This window comes from Callospermophilus lateralis, chromosome 1 (genome assembly GCF_048772815.1).
Source record: "Callospermophilus lateralis isolate mCalLat2 chromosome 1, mCalLat2.hap1, whole genome shotgun sequence".
Lineage (NCBI taxonomy): Eukaryota > Metazoa > Chordata > Mammalia > Rodentia > Sciuridae > Callospermophilus > Callospermophilus lateralis.
In genome coordinates, this window is record NC_135305.1 from 3,362,756 (window position 1) to 3,384,528 (window position 21,773).

Here is a 21,773-nt window from a genome sequence, read left to right on the forward strand (position 1 = left end):
GACATATTAATCATGCAAATTAGGACATTATCAATGAAGGAAAAATTAATTCTGCCACTGTGTCTGGGTTTGCTGTGACAGCTTTGTTAATGCCCTATCACTGCTAATACCATCAGTGACTTCTCCCTGGCCTGCTGCAAGTCGGCACGTCCACTTTCAGGGTAAAGGTCAGAGACTGGAGCACATGAGCACTTTCCTCTCCAGGGTGGGTGTTGCAAGCGCATGTTTGTGGACACTGCCTGTTTTCGGGACTGTACTGCACAATCTTGATCTCCTTCCCACTGTTGACAGCTTGTAGTTTCACTCCATCCTTTGAAGTCCTCTGGTGCAGCCCACTGAATGCAGTGCAAGCCATGGGTTCCTTGTCCCTCCATGACTTCTGAGTCTCACCTGCTGATGGAAGGCTATTTGCACCTAAATGGCCTTTTGTCTGCTGTGAGCCTTCCCAGAGGCCTCTCCCTTGGGAGCAGGAGTGGGCAAACTTTATCATCAGGACATTAAAGACCTGCAGAAAATCTAAATATGGCCCCATGGGCATTTTCTCTTCATGCCCGCTGCTGAACCCCGATTTCCTCTTGCACTCCTGCACTGAGCAAGATCTGCTTCTCCTGTCTGCTTTAAGTTGTCTACCCAGAGTGACAAGTTTAGAAACAGAGTGTTTGGGGGAACTTAGGGAAGTGCCCCCTGTGCAAGGTGGAAACACCCTCTGGGAAGGCTGCCATTCTGGATGGCTCACTGAGTCACACCCATCTTCTGTCACAAGATTTGGCTGAGCCTGAGGAAAGAAGTGGGCAGCTGTGTGCTTCCTGCAGTGAATGCAGAACGCCAGGAGCCCCTGAGGGACAGGTCCTGGAGGGTGTCCAACTAGTGGGAAACAGGTCTGAGACCTGCACACATTCACTCGAGGTCTGCGGACCAGAGTCAGGAGGAGCTTCCATCCAGGATTTGCTGAGGCTGCTCCTGGGTAGAGGTTCACGTCTGTACCAGGTGTGCTGGTGCACACCTCTAATCCCAGCTACTTGGGAGGCTGAGGCAGGAGGATCGCAAGTTCAAACCAGCCCTGGCAACTTAGTGAGACCCTGTCTCAAAATGAAAAATAAAAAGGGCTGGAGATGTGGTCCAGTGGTGAGTGTCCCTGGGTTCAACCCCTAGTAGAAAGAAAGAAGGGGGGGAGGGAGGAAGGGAGGGAGGAGACAGGCTGCTGTGGGTTTGCTAGCCACCTTCTCTCTGGAAACCTGCTGCTCCTTCTGATGTTTGTCCTGACTTGTGCCACTCTCCTTCTTTCCCTGAGATCCTAAGTGCTTTGCACCACCCTGTGACATCCCGCCTGACCTCTGTCCTTCCCTTGCCCATGACCTCTTCCACGCCTACCTCCTGTGATGCCTCTCCTCCAGCACCCAGTGGGATCAGGTAGGAGACCTGGCCTCAGCCTGGACAGGGCATGAGGGTCAGGACATTCCTCCTGGGAGCTGAAAGGACACAGAGTGGGCGGCTTCAAAACAGAACTGATTGCCTGGGTTCTGAGGCTGGAGGCCCGAGATCAAGGTGGAGATGGGCCTCCCTGAGGCTGCGAGGAGGATCTGTCCCGGGCTCTCTCCCGACTTGGGGTGTGGTCTGTGGGGTCTTTGGCGCTCTTGGCTTGTTGAGGACACTACCCCTGTATCTTCTCCTTGGCAGTGCTCATAACTGAACCAGGAACGCTTCACCACTGAGCTACATTCCCATTCCTTTTTATTTTTTTATTAGACACAAGGTCTCTTAAGTTTCTGAGACTGGCCTTAAGCTTGTGATCCTCTTGCCTCAGCCTCCTGAGTGGCTGGGACCACAGGTGTGGCCTCTGTCTTTTTTTGACCTTGTCTTCCCATATGTACCCCTCCCTCTTCTCATGGCATTCCCACCCATGAGGGTACCAGTCACATGGGACTGGTACTTCCTTCAGGGTGGCCTCACCGGGGCTGATGACACCGGTAACAGCCATATCCCCAGTTAAGGTCCCTTCCTGAGGTCCTGGAGGTTAGGGCTGCAGCCTGCAGGCCTCAGAGGGACGCAGTGCAGCCCATACCAGGCAAGACCACACAAGGGGCTCTGATCCTGACTGTTGAGGTCCCATCCCACGGAGACCCTTAGTGGAGACCTCAGGACAGCTCTCCTTGCTGCCGAAAAGGGTGCTTCTCCGGGTCTGGGTGGACTCTGGTCACCTAACACCTGCTTCTGCACGTCTCTTTTTTTGTTATGTTCTTTTTAGACACACATGACAGCAGAGTGCATTTTGACATGTTGTACATACATGGAGTCTAACATTCCAATCAGGATCTCATTCTTGTGGCTGTATGTCACGTGGAGTCCACTGGCCGTGTATTCATACATGAACATGGGGAAGTGATGTCTGATTCATTCCACTGTCTTTCCTATTCCCATCCTCTCTCCCCTTCCTTCCTTCCTCTTTGTCTACTCCAAAGGCAGAATAATGTAATTAAGGTCTGGTATCGTGAGGCCTCCTGCATCACTTTTCTTGCTAAGGATCGCTTTGGCTATTCGGAACCTCTTATTTTTCCAAATGAATTTCATGACTGCCTTTTCTATTTCTATGAAGAACAGCACTGGAATTTTACTAGGAATTTTTGTAGTATTTTGACAGTATTCACTCTGCCTATTCAAGAATACAGGAGCCGGGCATGGTTGCACACAACTGTAATCCCAGTGGCTCAGGAGGCTAAGGCAGGAGGATTGCAGGTTTAAAGCTAGCCTCAGCAACTTAGCAAGGTTGTAAGCAACCCAGTGAGACCCTGTCTTGGAATAAAAAATAAAAAGGGTTAGGGATGTGGCTCAGTTGATTAAGTACACGTGGGTTCAATCCCTGGTATCCCCTACCCCCACCAAAAAAAGAAGAAGAAAAAGAAGAAGAATAGGGGAGATCTTTCCACCTTCCAAGACCTGCAGTTCCTTTCTTTAGTGCTCTGTAGTTTTCACTGTAGAGGTCTTTATTTCTTTGTTAGATTTATTCTTAAGTATTTTTTTTTTTTGAGGCCATTGTGAATGGGATGGTTTTTTCCTAATTTCTCTTTCAATCCATTCATCACTGATGTATAGGAGCACAATTGATTTATGGGGGTTAATTTTATACCCTTCTATTTTTGCTGAGTTCATTTTTGAGTTCTAGAAGTGTTCTGGTGAAGTTTTTTGGGTCTTCTAAACATAGACTCGTGTCGTTGGCAAATAGGGATAGTTTGAACTCTTCTCTTCCTATTTGTATCCCTTTAATTTCTTCCTCTTGTGCAATTGCTGTGGCTGGGGTTTCAATGACCAGGTTGAACAGAAAGGTGAAAGAGGGCATCCTTGTCTTGTTCAGTTCTCAGAAGGAATGCTTTCAATTTTTCTTGATTGAGAATGATGTTGGCCTTAAATAAAAAGGGTTAGGGATGTGGCTCAGTTGATTAAGTACACATGGGTTCAATCCCTGGTATCCCCTTCTCCCACCAAAAAAAAAAAAAAAAAAAAAAAAGAACACGGGAGAACTTAGCATAGATAGCTTTTACACTGTTGAAGTATGTTCCTACTATCCCTAGTTTTTCTAGTGTTTTGAGCATGAATGGATGCTAAATTTTGTCAAATACCTTTTCTTCATGTATAGAGATAATCATGTGATTCTTGACTTTAAGTCTATTGATATGATGAATTATGTTTATTGATTTCTGTGTGTTGAACCAACCTTGTATCCCTGGGATGAACCCCACTTGGTTGTAGCGCACTCTCTTTTCAATATGTTTTTGTATGTGATTTGCCAGAATTTTATTAAGAACGTTTGTGTCTATGTTCATCAGGGATATTGGTCTGAAGTTTTCTTTCCTTGATGTGTCTTTGTCTGGCTTTGGTATCAGGGTGATACTAGCTTCGTGGAACAAGTTTGGAAGGGTTCTCTCCTTTTCTATTTCATGGAACAATTTGAGAATGGATTGATATTGTTCTTCTTTGAAGGTGTGGTAGACCTCGGATGAGAATCTATCTGGTCTTGAGCTTTTCTTTGTTGGTGTCTTGTGTTTCATTATTTAAAATTGATCTGTTTAAATTTTATATGTCCTCCTGATTCAATTTGAGTAGGTCATATGACTCTAGAAATTTATCAATGTCTTCATGATTTTCTATTTTATTGGAGTATAGATTTTCAAAATAGCTTCTGATTATTGCCTGTATTTCAGTAGTGTCCATGGTTATATTTCCTTATTCATCATGAATTTTAGTAATTTGAATTTCTCTCTCTCCCAATCTCTTTCTTTGTCTTAGCTTGTCTAAGGGTTTATCAATTTTATTTGCTTTTGCAAAAATTCAACTTTTTATTTCATTGATTTCTAAATTTTTTTGGTTTCAATTTCATTGATTTTGGCTCTGATTTTAATTATTTCCAGTCTTCTGTTTTGGGTGTTGATTTTCTTCTGTTTCTAGAGTTTTGAGATGTGACGTTAGATCATTTATTTGGTGACTTTCTATTATTTTAATGAATGAGCTCAATGCAATGAACTTTCCTCTTAGAACTGCCTTCATAGTGTCCCAGAGATTTTGATGTGTTGTTTGTCTCATTTACCTCTAAGTATTTTTAAAATTTTCATCCCTGATTTCTTCTGCTATCCAATAGTCATTCAATAACATATTATTTAGTATCCAAACCAAATAGCTTCTATTTTTAAATTATATCATTGATTTCTGATTTTTTTCATCATGATCCAATAGAATTCAAGGTATTATCTCTATTATTTTCTTGTATTTGCTAAGAGTTGCTTTGTGACCTAAGATACAGTCTATTTTAAAGAAGTGCTGCTGAGAAGAAAGTGTATTCAGTCACTGATGGATGAAATATTCTATATATGTCTGTTAAGTCTAAATTATTAATTGTATTTTTTATTTCTATAGCATCTTTATTTAATTTTTGTTTGGACAAACTATCTAGCAATGAGAGAAGTGTGTTAAAGTATTATTGTGTTGTGGTCTGTTTGATTCTTGAAATTAAGAAGAGTTTGTTTGATGTACACAGATGCTCCATTGTTTGGGGCATAAATACTACAATTGTTATGTCTTGTTGATGTATAATTCCCTTAAGTAGTATGAAATGTCCTTCTTGGTTCTTCTGATTAACTTTGGCTTGAAGTCCACTTTACCTGATATGAGGATAGAAACCCCTGCTTGTTTACAAGAACCATGTGAATGATATGTTTTTTCTCATCCTTTTACCTCTAGTCTGTGGATATCGTTACCTATGAGGTAAGTCTCTTAGAGACAGCATATTGTAGGGTGCTTGTTTTAATCCAATCTACATCTTTTGATTGGTAAGTTTAGGCCATTTACATTCAATGTTATTAATGGGAAATGATTTTTATTCCCTGTCATTTTGATTTAGTTCTGTTTTAAAAATTTAAATTAGTTCCCCTTTGATTGACTATTTTAGTGTAGTTTCTCCCTTTTCTAGTTTTCACTTTTTTTCATCATATTTTATTGAGTGTTTTTTGTAGTTCAGGCTTTCTAGTTGTGAATTCTTTTAACTTTTGTTTATCATGGAAGGTTTTTATTTCATCATCAATTCTGAAGCTTAATTTTGCTGGGTGTGGTATTCTTGGCTGGCATCCATTTTCTTTCAGAGCTTGGTATATATTATTCTAACAATTCCTAGCTTTAAGTCTGTGTTGAGAAATCACTGAGATCCAGATTAGTTTCCCTCTAAATGTGACCTGCATTTTTCTCTTGCAGCTTTTGAAATTCTTTAGGTAGTCTTTTTCATAATAACCTACCTTGGTGTGGGTCTACTGTAATTTTGTATATTTGGGTCCTGTGAGTCTACTGTATTTGATTTTCTGTTTTATTCTTAAAACTTGGGAAATTGTCAGACATTATTTTATTGAAAAGTTTGTACATTCCTTCAGTTTATATCTTTATCATGGCTTGGTTTGAGCCTTCATCTATCCTAGTAAATCTTAAGTGTGGTATATTCACGTTACCTCATATTTGTTGGAAGTTCTATTTGTGGTCTTTTAACATTTTTTCCATGGTCAACTTTATTTTCAAGATTATATACTTTGTCTTTGTTGCCTGAGGTTCTGCCTTCCAAGAGGTCTAGTCTGCTGGTGATGCTTTCTGTTGAATTTTTAATTTGTTTATGATCCCTTCATTTTGAGGATTTCTGATTGATTCTTCTTCAGGATCTTTGTCTCCTTGTTGAATTGACATTTTACTTTTTGTATTTTCTCTCTGATTTCATTTCTTATGTTATTTTTTTACCTCAGACTTCAGTTGAACCATGAATTTTCTGATTCCATCTCTAACATTTCCCCCACTGTGATGTCAATGGAGTCTGCTGTTCAGGTATTCTGTGTTGTTTGGGACAGTTTGTCCCCCCACCCCCTTTGTTGTTTGTGTGTCTACCCATCTATCTGGATGGATCTGAAGCTGTAGAGTTTCTACCTTACGAGTTTATAGTGTCCCTCTCTGTTGCAAGAACCTCACAGGTTGAGGAGGGCCCAATGACAGCAACATCTATACAAACAACACATAGCAGTAGGCACGGTACTAAGTTCCCACTTGGATATCTACAGTGTTAATTGATACAATATGCAGAAATTGTAGGATCAGCAATTTCCATCAGTAAAAACCGTAAATAATCTCAAATTATGTCTAGCATAAAATTAAACAATAGGTATTGTCTATGACTTCCAATATTGAATATTACTGTGACCTTGGTGGTAGGGGGAGACATTATATACCTCACTTAATATTATTAAGTGGTATTAAGTATAGAGTTAATTGTGAGGAAAGAATAAGAGATAGGAGGGTAGAAAAGTGATTGCAGCTTCCAAGGTGAATAGGGCAGATGCAGTGGTAATTTACGATGTGTTGTTAATGAGAAAGGGGAAGAAAAAAATAGAAATAAGAATATAGAGGAGGAGAGAAAGAGTGGGATTTATCTGTCAGCCAGAGAGAGAGCGAGAGCGAGAGCGAGAGCGAGAGCGAGAGCGAGAGAGAGAGAGAAGGGAGATAGAGTAGTGGCAAAGACTATACCAAACAAAAGCAAAACAAGCTAATCAAAAACATTGACCCTCAAAATACATGGGAAAACAATACCTTCAAAAAGGGGGGGGCTAGAAATGAGAAGAGAGAAACAAATATGTATACATATATGTCTAGGAATCAAATAAACAAAATCCAAATATAGAAAACCAAAAGCAAAAAGCAAAACAACAGCAAAGGATAAAAGGAAGAATCTCAGTGACAAGAAACCAAGGTGTTGTTCCCACTGTGGCGGACAGCACGGTCAGTGAGTATATGTGGTCACTGTGTGTGCCTGACTGATTTCTTTTTGCTTTTTCCTGAGGTTTGAACTAAGCAGGGAGCATGGGCCTTTTTATTGTGCTGTTCTCAATAGGTTGGGGATTCAGACCTCCCAGCTTCCCTCCCTAGGCTGCGCTGTGGGTCGAGTGGTGACACGGCTGGCTGGGACAGGCAGAGCTGGCAGCCAAGTGGCCTGTTGACAAACTGGGCTCTGGCTGGGTGGCCAAGTGGCCAGCTGGGCCAGGCGGAGGAGTGGCTTATCAGGTGAGCCCAGCCACCCAGACCAGGTGAGCCAGGTGGCCAAGTGGGAAGCTGGATGGACCAGGCAGCAAACCTGCTGGCTGGGTCAGGCAGGCCCAGCTGGACTTCACTCTGTGTTTTTGATTCCAGACCTTTATCAGATAGTATTTGACAAATAGTTATCTTAGTGCTTGGGTTGTTTTTTCACTCAGTTTATAGTATACTTCATAAAACAGTCAAGTTCTGGCTTTGCATGCTCACCGTCAAAGTCACATAGACTGTCTGCTGCGTATTCTGATAGAAGTTGTAAGTTTTGCCAGGCATGATGGTGCATGCCTGTCGTCTCAGCAGCTAGGGAGCTTGAGACGGGAGGTCTGAGGCAGGAGGATCACAGGTTGAAGGCAGCCTCAGCAACTTGTGAGGCCCTAAGCAACTTCACAAGGCCCGATTCCTGGCACTTGGGCGCCAGGCCTCTCCCTAGGAATATTCAGCCTCTGCACAGCAGGGCCACCTGGGACTCCTGGGAGCAAAGCCTAGAGCTGGATGGCATGAACCCTGCCTCTGCACTTCTGATGACCTGGGTTCCGCGGCCCTCAGGACTGTGTGCCATGCCCTGGCCTGGCCCGCGCTCCCAGCCCCCCAGCCTTCGGCCTGGTGGGGGCCACGTAGAGCCGTGGGTTGGGCCGTTTCCCTGAAGAAGACCAGAACCATGCTTAACCACTCCCTGAGTGTCGGCCCAGGACCCCGCAGTGCTATGTGCATCTGAGGGGGAAGCTGCACCTGTGTGTCCTGTATCCACAGGGCAGTGAGCACTTGAGTGTCAGGCCTTTTACTCATGGGGTTGGGCATCTGCCAGCACAGGGCCTTGGGGTGCTGTGGACCAGGAGGAAAAAGTCAGAGAGAGTGCTGGCTTGGCCAGTTCTGGCTGTGCGAATTGGGGCAAGAAAGATGCACCCCTTGGGCCTCGGGAGTCAAAGTCAGAGGCTTTTCCTGGGCAGATGCACATTAGGCTATGTCTGTGGTGGACCGAATGTGTCCCTCCCAAGGCTCATGTGTTGGTGTCCTCACACAATGGCTTGCTTGGAGACAAGGACCTTTTCCCCCCTCTTTCCACGGTTTTGATGGGTGCATCACAGCTGTACATAATGGTGGGAGTTACATATTCACACACCCACAGGCTATAACAATAGGATTTGGCCAATACCTCTCCCCTGCACCTCCCCACCACCCCCACCTCCCACCCTTGGTCCCTCTTCTCACTGATCTCCCTTTGATCTCCTTTTCCTCTCTAGCTTCTGCATATGAGAGACAACGTATGACCCTGACCTGCTTTGCCTTATTTCACTTAACATAATGGTCTCTAGTTCTATCGATTCTCCTGTAAATGACATAATTACTTTTTTCTTCATGACTAGGTATATATGCCACATTTTCTTTACCCATTCATCCACTGATAGACACCCAGGCAGGTCCCATACTTTGCCTGCTAAAAACATAGGTGTGCATGTATCACTGTAGTAAGATGACTTTGATTCTTTAGGAAGTAGAATAATTGGGTCATATGTGGTTCCCTGCGGAGTCCTTTGGGGAACCTCCATACTGATTTCCATAGTGGTGGTACTAATGTACAGTTCCAGCAGCAGTGTAATAGTGATACTTTTTTGCCAATTCCTCTCCACGTTTATTATTTTTTGTATGATGACTGCCATTCTGACTGGTGTGAGATATAATCTCAGAGTAGTGTTTCATTTTGTTTTGTTTGATACCAGAGATTGAACCCAGGGACACTTAATCACTGAGCCACGTCCCCAGCCATTTTTATTTTTAATTTTGAGGCAGGATCTCACTAAGTTGCTAAGAGCCTCACATAGTGGCTGAGGCTGGCTTTGACACTGTAATGCTCCTGACTCAGCCTCCTGAGTCACTGGGATTATGGGCGTGTGCCACCACTCCCTGTTCAGCGTAGCTTTGATTTGCATTTCCTTAATTGCTAATGATGTTGAACTTTTTTGTTGTTTATTTGTTGGCCTTTTGTATTTTTTCTTTTGAGAAGTGTCTGTTTAATTCATTAGCCCATTTTTTTTTGTGTGTAAAGTTTTTAGAGTTCTGTACACATTCTAGATATTAATCCTCGGTCAGAAGAGTAGCTAGCAAACATTTTCTCCCATTCTGGAAGTTCTCTCTTCACATTTCTAATTTTTTCCTTTGCTCTGAAGTTGCTTTTTAGTTTGATGCCATCTCATTTATCAACCCTTGGCATTATTTGCTGAGCACTTGGGTCCCTATTGAGTCATTGCCTGTGCCGGACGGAGTGTTGACCCTATGTTTTCTCCTGGAAGTTGCACAGTTTCTGGTCTAATTCCTGGGTCTTATTCTGAGTGATTTTGGTGCAGGGTGAGAGATAAGAGTCGAGTTTCATTCTTCTACATGAGGACCCCAGTTTTCCCTGCACCATTTGCAAGAGACTACCTTATCTCTGTTTCTGGCCCCTTCGTCAGATGGCTGTATCTGTGTGGGGTTGTGTAGACAAGGACTTTAAAGGGATAATTAAAGTAAATGAGGTCAGTGGGTGGGCCCTGACCTGCCTGACTGGTGTGATTAAGAGGAGGTCAGGACACAGACACACAGAGGGATGACCACGCGGGGACACGGGAAGACGTCAGACCTCCAGCCCCCTAGCCCCGCACTGAGGTGACAGTATCTGTGGGTCACTCCCAGCCCGCGCACTTGCGATGGTGGCTGAGCAAGCTCAGGCAATCAGAGTCCCTAGAGTCTGGAGCCCAGTGGGCCGGACACATGCACAATAGGTCAGCCATACCCAGAGTGCCATGTCGGGGGGCAGCTCATGTGCAGCCTGTCGGTTTGCATCAGCACTGCCGGAAACAGAGGAGTTGAAACTCAGCTCATGTGGCAGAAGGTCCTTGGGGCTGTCTGCAGCCTCCTCTCACCGGGGCTCTTCAAACCCTGGCTCTGGGCACATTCATGACCCTGCAGGCCTCTGACTGAGTGGTGTCCTCTCAGAGAAGCCGTCCACCCATGGAGACCCCAGGGCCGGGTCAGGTTCCCTCTGGGCTCCGATGCGGCCCTGCCAGCACTGCTGAGGCCTCTGTCTGGTCTTCCTGCCAAGTGAGAGAACCCGAAAGCAGGCTGCCCTCCCTGACTCTTGTCCCTCGAGGGTCCAGCACAGAGGGCACTTGGCAGTCGGGGGCGGGGGGGAGAAACCTGCTCATAGGAGGGACATAGAGTGGAGGTGGGCTTGGTGCTGTGTGGGAGCTCACAGGGTCCAGAATCCACTGCTGGGAAGGTGTGGACACTGTCCCAGTCTCCAGGGTCTCCTCCACCTGTAAACCCCAAGTCCAAGGTCACCCCGTGAGGTCCCAACCAGCCGGAGACTGCTGGTGCAGCTGTTCCACTGAGGGCGGAGGCGGTCTGGGGAGGAGCGCTGCGGTCTTCAGGGAAGTGCCCCAAGAGTGTCACGTGAAGAACTGGAGGCAGGGCCACCACCGCCTGAGACGGCTCATCTGTCCTTTGGGCCCCCAGAGACGGCTCCGGGACCCCTCCTCCTCTTTGAGTGCTACAGCTCCTCTTCTCCTGCTGGATTCTGGGCAGTCAGACACATAAGTAGATGGACTTGAGAGCTGGAGAGGAGTGACACGGAAACCACATGTGCTAGTGACAGCTGGGACAGTCATTGGGGAGGGAGGGAGCTTGGCTTCTCGGGGTTAGTGCCATCCCTGGACCTGGAAGGTGCTCCTGGGACCTGCTTCTGGGCTCCTGGAGGCACCGCAGTCCCCTCCACCTGGTGGCAGGAGCAGTGTTAACCCAGCTAGAAAGCGCCTAGCATGCACCTCTCCCCTGCCAGTCCACACGGACAGCCTCTGGGCCAGCGGGGTAGGCGGCACCCAGCACAGGCAACTGTGTGATGGTGAGATGTCAACTCCTGTCCATGAGGCTGCCCCCGACTGGCCAGGAGGGGGGCAAGGCCTTGGGGAGAGGCTCAGCACTTCCCACATTGCAGGAGCAAATGAGGCGGAGCAAGGCCTGCTGGGAAGCCAGGGTCTGGGGAGCGTCCTGAGGGCCCCTCTCCCTGGGGAGAAACCCTGACGTCAGAGGGTCTGCACTCACTTTTCACCTCATTTGGAGGAATGTGACTTTTTTTTTTGTCCATTTATTTTGCCCTGGAGGCCCTTGAATTTTTTTCTAGCTGCCTCTTGCTAGATTCTGGGTGTGATGTGGGTTGGCACATCAGGAATAAGAGTAGTTAATGGACAAGCCCCTGTGGGCGCCCTGCTCTTTACAGTCTTCCAGATTTGAGGACCACGGAGAAAGCCTCGTCTCGGCACCGTCTCGGAGGCACCAGATGAGGGGGGTCAGGCTGGGCTGGAGGGTCAGGCTCAGCAGAGCCAGCCGGGCTGCCAGGGACTGGAGAGGTTTCCTATTTCTCAATCAGTTGTTCTGGTTCTGCAAAAGCAAAAGCGGTTCACACTCAATGGAGGAGGAAGGGAAGGTCAGCGATTCGGGGTCGGCTGGAGCAGGAGGCTGGAGCCACTGAGCACCTGCCAGTGGCCATCTCTGTGCATCCCGAGGACACTGCTCACCTGGGTGTCTGGACTCCAGGCCGGTGTGGAGCAGCAGTCTGAGGCCTGAAGGGGACACACCCCTGGTTCCATGTCATTTCAGAATCTAAGCATCAGACACCCATATCCTGTGTTAGTGATTAGACGTGACAAAGGCAAACTGCAGAGAGCCCTCAGAAGAGTGGTTCCAGGGCCAAAATGCCAGCTGGCGGGGCCTGCATGTGATGTTCACCCAGGAAGTGCTGCACTGGCCTCCTGGGCTGGGCCTGTGCCCTGTGCCCCCATCGATGACTTCTGTAAGAGCTGGGCAACCTAGAATAGCTGATCAAGAAGGCCACAGGTCTGCCATTTTGTGGCATCAATTAAAAAACCAAATGCCAAGCGTCAGTGGTACTGGGTGCGGCAGGGCCAGCTACACTCTCCAGCTCCGCCTGCATCCCTTCCTGGTGTGGCCCAGGGTTCCTCCAGCCTGCAAGCTCACAGCCCCACCCACTCCAGTAAGGCTGGACTTGCAAAGGGACAGTCCTCTTCAGACTTCCGGCTCCGATGCTGGTCTTCCATCTGCCTGGAGCCCGTCGCTCCTCCCCTGGTGTGAATGGGAAGAGTCCTGTAGAGGCAGTTCCAACGCCACTGCTTCTGGGCTTTCTGACAGCCAGGGCCCTTTGCTCCTCTGGCTCTGTTGAGGGCCACTGGTGACCCTCTTTGCTCCCTGGTGACCTCAACTTGTCCCTGCCCACATGTCCACTTCTACCTGGCTCCAAACCTAACCACCTCCCTACCTCCTGGGCACCTCAGCTTGGTGCCCATAGACCTCTGAAATTGCCCCTCTGTGGGCTCTTGCTTCCCCTGGTCTCCCTTCCAAACAATGGTCCTGCCCTTGCCAGGTGCTCAGGCAAGGCCTGAAGAGCATCCTTAGTTCCCCTGGGTCCTTTGCCCTGTGATCCACCAATCAGCAAAGCTGGCTCTCCACCCCACTCCTCCCAGCCTGCTCTGACTTCCACCAATCAGCAAGGCTGGCCCTCCCGCACCACTCCTCCGCGTGCTGACCTGCTCTGACACACACCAATCAGCAAGGCTGGCCCTCCCGCACCACTCCCCCGCCCCCATACTCTGATTTCTAGCCCCGCCTGGCTCTCCCGCCTCAGCGTTTTTCCCCGGGCACGGCACCGGGCACCAGGGGGAGTGATGAGATCAACAGTCCTGAGCCTCAGCCCCTCAGCCCCCAGCCCACCCAGCGGAGTCCCGAGGGCCCCTGGGCCCACCTGCCCCCAGACAGACAGGGCTGGGTTGCCTTTGAGTTCTCCCTCTGCCTAGAACCTTCCTTCCCTGGCTTTCTAGATGACTTCACATGCTGGGCAGGGTGGCACACACCTGCAACCCAGGGACAGTGACCAGGAGACGGAAGTGGGGGGGCCACAAGTTTGAGGCCAACCTTGGCAATGTTGTGAGACCATCTCAAAATAAAATTCTAGCCTTGCACAGTGGTGCACATCGGTAATCCCAGCAGCGCCGGAGGCTGAGGCAGGAGGATCTCGAATCCAAAACCAGCCTCAGCAACTTAGGCCCTGAGCAACTCAGCCAGACCCTGTCTCAAAATAAAATATGAAAAAAGGGGTGGCATGTAGCTCAGTGGAGGAGAGCCTCTGGGTTCAACCCCCAATACCACAATAAATAGATAACTCAGGGGCTTTTGTGCTGCCAGCTCTGCCTGGAGCTGCCCCTGCCGGCCTGCTTTGCTCTGTTTTCTCTTGAATTACTAATTTAAGCCTGCAATTCCCCTGTATCACTTAAGCCACGCCTGGCCTCCACCATTGCTGTAGCCTGCAGATGTGTGCTGCAGATGGGCAGCTGTAGTGGACAGCGCTGCCCTGTCTGTTGGGGACCCATGCCGTGCCCTTGTTCCCAGCACAGCCGAGTGCTCACTGGATGCTTATTAAACACAGCAGTGGGCGTGATTCAGCATGGTCCACTCCCCACTCACTGGTCTTTCCAGAGAGCCCTGACCAGGGCTCTGAAAACTTTCTGTCCACACCACCCTTGGCTTTATGAATTAATGTGCTTTCTTAAAGCCAATTACCAAGATGGGCTTTTAAGTTTAAAGAGCACTTTAGGTCTCTGAAGCCTAGTAAAGCTCTTTTAAGTCACATGAAAAAGGTCCACACTTCTGAGGGGACACCTGGCCAGCTGCAGCCTTTGGTTAAAAGGAGGAGGAGGGAATTTGAGGGGCTCGGCCGGCCCGTCAAGGTGGGGAGGGGCAAGTCCAGGCAGCAGCTCAGACCTGGGCAACCGGGTCATAGGGCCTCTTCAGGGTTGGATGTGTGGACAGCAAGCAAGTCCAGAGGGCAGAGACCAGTCCAGTTTTGATTTTTTAAAAATTTGCGGCAAAATACACATCATGTAAAATTTACCGTCTTGTCCCCCTTTTGGTGGGTAGTTAAGTATATTCACAGGGTGCTGCAAGTATGTCTAGAACTTCATTTTCAAACTGAACTCTGTCCTCAATATAGTAATCCCCTATCTCCCCCTCCCTCCCACTCCTGCTACTACCATTCTCTATAATTTGAATTGAATGGTACCACCTCATGTCCTCAGGGGTGTCTTGCAAGACCCAGTGGATGCCTGGAACCTCTGACTACCAACCTTATATATATTGTGCTTCTTTGGATACATACATACTGTTAGGTCGGTGGCGGCGACTTGGTGGCGACTTAGCCTCTGATTGGAGCTGTGCTTTGTCAACTTAGGTTTTCTCTGGGATCTGGTGGTTTACTCCCAGGACCAAGCAGGCTGCCCAGGCATGCGGCAGGGCTGTGTGGTTGCGCTGCGGCTCTTCTCCCATGGGTACGAGGCTGAGCAGCCAGTGAAGACAGGGGCCCATTCGGGGGCCGGGCTGATGACAGGCTGCGAGGTCACCAAGGCTCACCAGACCTCTGGCCTTCCTGGCCTAGTTAATGTTTGGGGCATTCCTTTTGATGACCGCAGCTCAGCACCACCTGGAGTCCACCCTGACGTGCTTGCTCATCACAGGGCCCCAGCGGAGCCGCTGTTTTGTAAACTTGGTTTTGGGCTGGGTTCCCGGGGCCAGAAACCTGCTCTGCCAGCCTGCGGGGCTGCCCTCCTGCCAACCTGCCGGTTCTCAGTCATAACAAGTACATCCTTGTAATTGGCTGGCGACTCAGATCCCAGGCACAGTGACATCCTTGCGGGAGCTTCTGCCCCGGCGGTGCATGGCAGTGGGTCTGCCCCAGGCAGGGGGAAGAAGCCCAGGGAGGAGGAAGGAAGGAAGCGTTTCTCCTTTTCCTTTGGTGAGGAGCCAGGGACACATGGGGCTGGCTGGCGAAAAGGTTCCAGGAGGAAGTACCTGTTAGAGCCCAGCAAGGTCCTGCTGGCAACGTCCCAGACAGCACTCTGGGTCTCACACTGGGTTGTTTGTGTGAGGTTGATCTCCTTGCACCGGACTTGACCCATTTCAGAACCTGCGGCGATTCAGGCCCAGTTGTCTGATGTGAGATCTATCAAGGAAATAAGCCAATCATCTCAACTGATGTGTTCCGATTCCTCTAAGACGCATTCCGTTTAATTCCCAGTACTGCAATAAATAAATCCATAAATACATTTAAGAAGAACATTTCTATTGATCGAAAGTGAGATGTTTTAACTGATACAGGTGTTGGAGGCGTTGGATACCATGTGGCAAGACGCGAGATCCGTGGGCAGGGCCTGAGTCTGAGCTGGGCTCTGCCATCCCCCAGCCCCAAGCAGCTGACTCACCTGTCGGGTGGGAGGAACAGTTGCTTCCAATCAGGTGTTGAGGCCTGAACCTCATAAAAAGGGCTCTGTGTGGGTTCTCTGGGGAGAACTTCCACCAGGGTTCTTTGTGGAGACATGGCAGGCTGCTGCTCATCTCTGCCCTTGTGACACAAATTAAAACCGGAGAGAAGCAAACAGGCCTTCAGCAAGAAGCACTTGGATGCTGTGTTGCCCGGGGTCACCGAGTCCACCAGGGACGCGGACAGTGGGCCGGCACTGGCACAGAGCAAACCTGGAGCCAGCCCTCCACCTTCCCCTCCCTGCGCTCTGCCATGGCCTGCGGGGAGCGCCGGCTGCCTGAGCTTCTTTTGCTGTGGTAACAACTCACCACTGATTTCAAGGTTTCCAACAGCATCGTCAATTACAGCTCTGCACTTCCCAAGCCCAGTATGGGTCAAGTGTCCGTGGAGCTAGTCCCTCTGGGGGCCCACAGTTTTCTCTACTTTTCCAGCTTCAAGGCAACTACACTTCTGGCTTTACGGGCCCTTGATGGCATCTGGCCCACCTGGATCCCCAGGGAGGGTCTCCTGTCTTGTGGTCAGCCCATCCACAGCCGAAACCCCACCTGCTCTCACAGGTCCACCCCTGACTCTGCCCGAGTCCTCGTTGCCTTCCTCCTGCTCGTAGAGGGTATTCTTGTGTTTTCACGTAAGATTCAGGCACAGGAAAGTCCCCCTGTGGCATGATTTGTAGTGACTGCGTGGTGTGACCTTGGGCGACCCCCAGAGCTTCTCCCGACCTCTGTGGGTAAGTCAGCAGACTCCATGACTGTGTCTACTTTCCCCCTTAGGAAGCCAAAACCTGCGACAGGGAGAGGGCCGCCGAGTGCGGTTCTGCCTTGTGCTGATCCCCACACCCCCAGGGCCTCAGGCACAGCGCTGACACCGTGGGGACAGCCCCTGGGATGGGGTGCTAAGTGGGGAGAATGGGCTTTCACCCGGGACTTGGGTGGACTTGGCCAAATCCCTCATCTAAACAGGGAAGAGCCAGTGCTGGGTTTCCCTAGAAAAGGACAAGTGGCCCCACACAGGGAGCTTCTCGTGGCGCCAACCCAGGCAGCCGCCTGGCCCTGGACACACCCACGGGCTCCTCCAGTGTGGGAGGCCCCAGTACCAGCCTGGCAGAGGCCATGGCTCGGCTGTGTGGCCAGCCCAGACTCAGCCTCCCTCTGTCGTCCCTGTCATGCGCCAGCCCTACCTGCAAGCCTCCCCAACCCTGCTCCTGGGCCCGGGGTGGGCGTGCGTGGGAAGCCCTGTGCCGCCTGGGTCCTCGGGTGGTTCACCAGAACCTTCAGGCCCCTCTCGGTGGGTTCCCACGGGCCGACCCCACCCTGCTCCACCCATGCTGTGCTGGGACTTGGGACCGTCCTTTCCCACTACAAGGCCCCGCTGCAGTGGCCCTGTCCCGTCCCTGCTCCTGAATGGAGCCTTCCGCACTGTGTTTTAGTGAGCACTATTGATGATCTTTTTTTAACGGGTGGTCTCTTCTCTCCTCTTTTCCTGAGACAAGGCTCCCATCGCTCTTCTGACTGAGCCTCCGCTAGTGCTGCTGTCTGTCCCTTACTCACGCCCAAGTCCCCTGCACACCTCCTCCCCCACCCCCAGACCTCACTGGAACCCGCAGGCTCGCCCATGTTCCCGAGGCCCACAGGGGCTGCTAAATGGCCAGCTGCCCTAGTAGGTTGAAATCATCCCCTGGCTGCTCCAGGCTCGCTGTGCAGCACCCTCTCCAGGAGCACAGCGTGCAGGCAGCATCCCTGGTTCCAAGGGGGTGGCAGCCATGGCTGTGCCCTGTGGGGGGCTCCCTGTCTGCACTCTGCAGCTACTTCAGTGACCTCTTACCATAGTATACATTGGTTCCTTTTAATGAATGACGAAGTTCCAGCACGTGATCTATAATAACTAAACTCCCAGCTCTGGTTGGGAGTGTCTCTGCTCTGAAGCATGCCAATTAAAGTCTTGATAATGACCTGCAGGTCGAAGCCCAGCCCATCAGCAGATGGGGATGGCACCCCGTGGGCAGAGGTGGGATCTCTGCTGCCAAGGCTGCCCGCTCCCTGCAAGCCTCAGTCTCCCCCTCTGCGATGCCCCCTCTCCTTTCTCAGGCCCCAGTGAGGCTTCTGTCAGTCATCTTGCCCTGCCAGCAATGGCCACGCATGTCCCATGAGACCGTCTGCATCTCCTGAAAGCAGACATCAAGACAGGGTGAGAGATGACGGGACTTACCCCAGAACACCTGTGGACAGGAGGCCAGAGCTGGAGAAGGCCGGGGAGCGTGAAGGTGGGAGGGCTGTGGCAGGGAGTGCAGGAGCTGGGTCAGACCTGCTTGGGCATTCCGGACCTGTGGTGGCTGTTAAGCTCTGATGACGACACTGGTCACCATCCGCACCACAAGAACTGACCCAGTCGCTGCAGGAGGGCTCTTTAATTGCTAGAGTAGGTGCCGTTCCATCCCCGGCTGCTAGGGGTGAGGGTCTTCCCTCACCTCCAGAACTGGGCCTGCCTTGCTGTCCCCCCTGTGCCAGAGGCTGGCTGGGGCAGACCCTGGGGAACCAGGCCTGTTGGGACGAGGAGGTGACTCCAAAGCACAGTGGCCCACAGGTCAGGCTTCTGCAGCTGGAGGTGGTGAGGCTCAGTTTTTTGTGGCTCAGGCTTTGAATGAAACCCAGATTTCTCCCCCTGGTGCCATCCACAGCAGGGCTGGCCCTGGCCCCGTCTCCACACAGTCCTGGCACGCCTCACCCCTAAGACTTCCTGCTGCCGTGCTGGGTCGCTCTGGCTGCTCCTTCTCCCTGGGGCTCACCTTTGTCTAAGAGGAGCCACTCCGCCACTCCCACAGCCTGGAGGAGAGACCTGGTGGAGAAGGGCCCTCTGGGCCCCAGGGCAGAGGCACAGCCTGCTGGTGCTGGGCAGCAGGAGGCCTGAGGGGCCCTGGAGTCTGAGCAGACCCCTGGCCTGGCCCCATGTGTCTCTCTCCACTTCTCTTTTGACTTCTGTGTCTCTGAACCTGAAGCCACCTGCCTTCAGTGATGCCCAGGTGCTTCCAGGCCTGCCCAGGTGTCCCCGGATCAGACAGCGGCTCTGCTGGGCCTGGATCCCAGCAGCCTCTGGGCCAGTGGCTGTCATGGCCCCTAGCCTCAAGGACTGCAGAGCCCCTCCCCAGGATGCCCTCCGTGGGGGCAGCCCTGCTCCTGAAATCCAGCCCCTCCCTCCTGCCCTGTTGCCTGACCTCCTGCTGGTGCATGGTGGGGGGCCTCGGGATCCCTGGCCACTGAGTGGGTGAGTGCATCCACGAGCTGTCGGGTGGGATCTCTGGTTGCTGCTCACACTCAGTGAAGTGGCTCCTGGTGGAGGTGTGTGTGTGTGTGTGTGTGTGTGTGTGTGTGAGAGAGAGAGAGAGAGAGAGAGAGAGAGAGAGAGAGAGAGAGAACAAGCCGGGGAGAACAGTGCACCACAGAGAGAGCGAGCGCTCCCTGCTGCTAATGATCGACTCCTTCTCAGCGCTCAGAGAGAAGAACCCCAATGTCCAGGCACTTAAGTGGGGCTGAGAGGAAGTTTCACTCCAAGACCCACTCCTCCCTCCGCTTCTCCCCAGGCCTCAGCTACAGGCCGGGCTCCATCCTGGGCTGCCCCTGCCTAGCCAGGTGGTGGCCAGCTACCCAGAAGAGCCAGGTCTCATCCCCAGGTGCGCTGTGGCCCGGGGCCCTGGGACAGTGCTCTTTCTTTCCTCCTGGGTTTCCCTGCTGCTAAGCCCCAGAGCCTGTCACTCCTCCCCTGAGCCAGGTCAAGATTTGTTTTGTAACCTATAAATATTGGCTTGTCCTTGGGTTTCAGAAATTTGAAAGAAAGAAAAGGAAGGAAGGAAGGGGGAATACTTAACACTTACTATTATTTTTTCCAGGGCTGGGGATTGGTCACTGAAGTACCACCGAGCCACATCCTCAGCCTTTTGTGTTTTTCTTGTTTTTTGGTACCGGGGATTGAACTCAGGGGCACTCGACCACTGAGCCACATCCCCAGCCCTATTGTATTTTATTTAGAGACAGGGTCTCACTGAGTTGCTTAGCGCCTTGCTGTTGCTGAGGCTGGCTTTGAACTCACGATCCTCCTGCCTCAGCCTCCTGATCCACTGGGATTACAGCACTTGGATAATACTTTTATTCTTAAAAAGTCTATAACCAAATCCAGGTGGGCCACAGGGCCTGCTGGCACCTTGTTTGCGCTCCCAAAGCAGAAGGGCGTTATCTTTCTGAATCCAGGCAGAAGAGGGAGGAGATTAATGAGACATGGCAGAACTTCTTTATAAATAGATTGTCAGAGCACAATGACACCGAATGGGGAGGGACCCTGTAGAACAGACCCAGGGTGCCCCCCTCCCCGTCCCCTCCACTTGCGCTCTGCCCCCCTCCCGCCCCAAGAGCCACCGTCCAGAGCTGGATCAGGGTCTCCTCCAGCATCTTCTGGGTGATGTTTATTCATGGCCATGCTTCATTCCTTCCAGGCTCATTCCTGCAAACCCTTCCAGGGTCGTTAAGGAACATGGAGAAGGCGGTGAGGCCCTGAGCTTTGATCCTGCTGCTTAATTGCTTTCACTAATCACACCAAGATCAAGAGGATAAAAACAGCCCCCAGGGCCGAGTGAGCAGACCCCTTGATGCGGGTGTTGGAGGGCAGCGAGGACGGGGCTCTAACAGACTCCTGGCGGCAACCTGAAATCATCTAATTAAATAAACCAACCTTAACCGTGGGACCTGGGCAAACGTCTCCACAGGAGGGAGCAGGAAGAAGCGCCCGGCCAGCAAAGCAAGGAATCTCTCCTTTCTCCTCTCTCTTCCCTGGCCTCCCTCCCTGCTCTCTGTCCCTGTCTCTATCACCCCTCTGGGTCTCTTTCTGTCCCCTCCCATTCCAGTGTCATTTCTTGAAAACAAACAAACAAACAAATCTTTTGATTGACAAGTTTGTGCTTTTGCTATCCCTTCTCATTGGGGAACATTCTGGTAACCAGTCCATCTTCTTTAAAACCTGACTTGAGACTCACCTCTGTAGGGCCTGGTGTAAGCTTGGCCTGTGGTCTGCACTACACTGCCCTGTCCCCAAAGGCCCTCACTCAGCCTGGCCACCTGCCTCAAGAGCAGGCCCTGCCCAGTGTTCCCTGTTCTGATGGTGCCCTGGGCAGCTCTTGTCAGTCCACAACGGAGCTGTGAAGCTGTGGACCCCCCTGTTCACAACTCTGTCCAGAGCCCTTGCAGGGAGGGCCTTCCAGAGCTGAGCTCCTTCCTGAACTCCCAGGACTCCCGTATCCCAGGGTCCAGCACTGGCTCCTGGGAGCTGAGGCAGGAGGGTGCAGTGAAGTCCAGGGGCAAGGTGCGGGCAGCGCTGCCCCAGGGACCGTGCGTGTTCTGGATGACGCCATTCGTGGTCTGTTCTTAGCTCTGCTGTGGTGGGGATGGTGCTGGTCTGTGACCTCGCGGGTTTTATTCTGCTGTTTTTGACGGATTCTGCAAAAAACCATTTCCCAAACAGCTTTAGGTTCAACAGTTAAGTTCGACAAGCCTTGACTAAGCATTGGCCACGGGAGCTGAGATGGGAGCGAGGTGACGAGTGGGTGACGATGCCTCCAGGGTGCTACCGGCACGGTGGGGACACAGACCAGCTGCTCCACAAAGACCCACCTGTTACCAGTGTCTGTCACAGCTTCTTGAGACACAAACTAACTGTGCTTTGAACAACAACAAGATCACACCAAAACAAAATACCAAACCCACAAACCAACCCCACCACAACAGACAAACCCAATGCTTCGAACTCAGAACCGCTAGCCAGGCCCTTAACCCAG

General features: G+C 50.8%; 1 long non-coding RNA gene across 1 annotated transcript; it reads left to right on the forward strand.

Moving 5' to 3' along the window:
* Positions 1–669: 669 nt before the first annotated feature.
* LOC143379086 (uncharacterized) lies at positions 670–20,886 on the forward strand. Its single transcript, XR_013088412.2, has 3 exons — positions 670–1,125; positions 1,292–1,410; positions 20,439–20,886. It is a non-coding gene; the product is annotated as an uncharacterized LOC143379086 (long non-coding RNA).
* Positions 20,887–21,773: the final 887 nt, after the last annotated feature.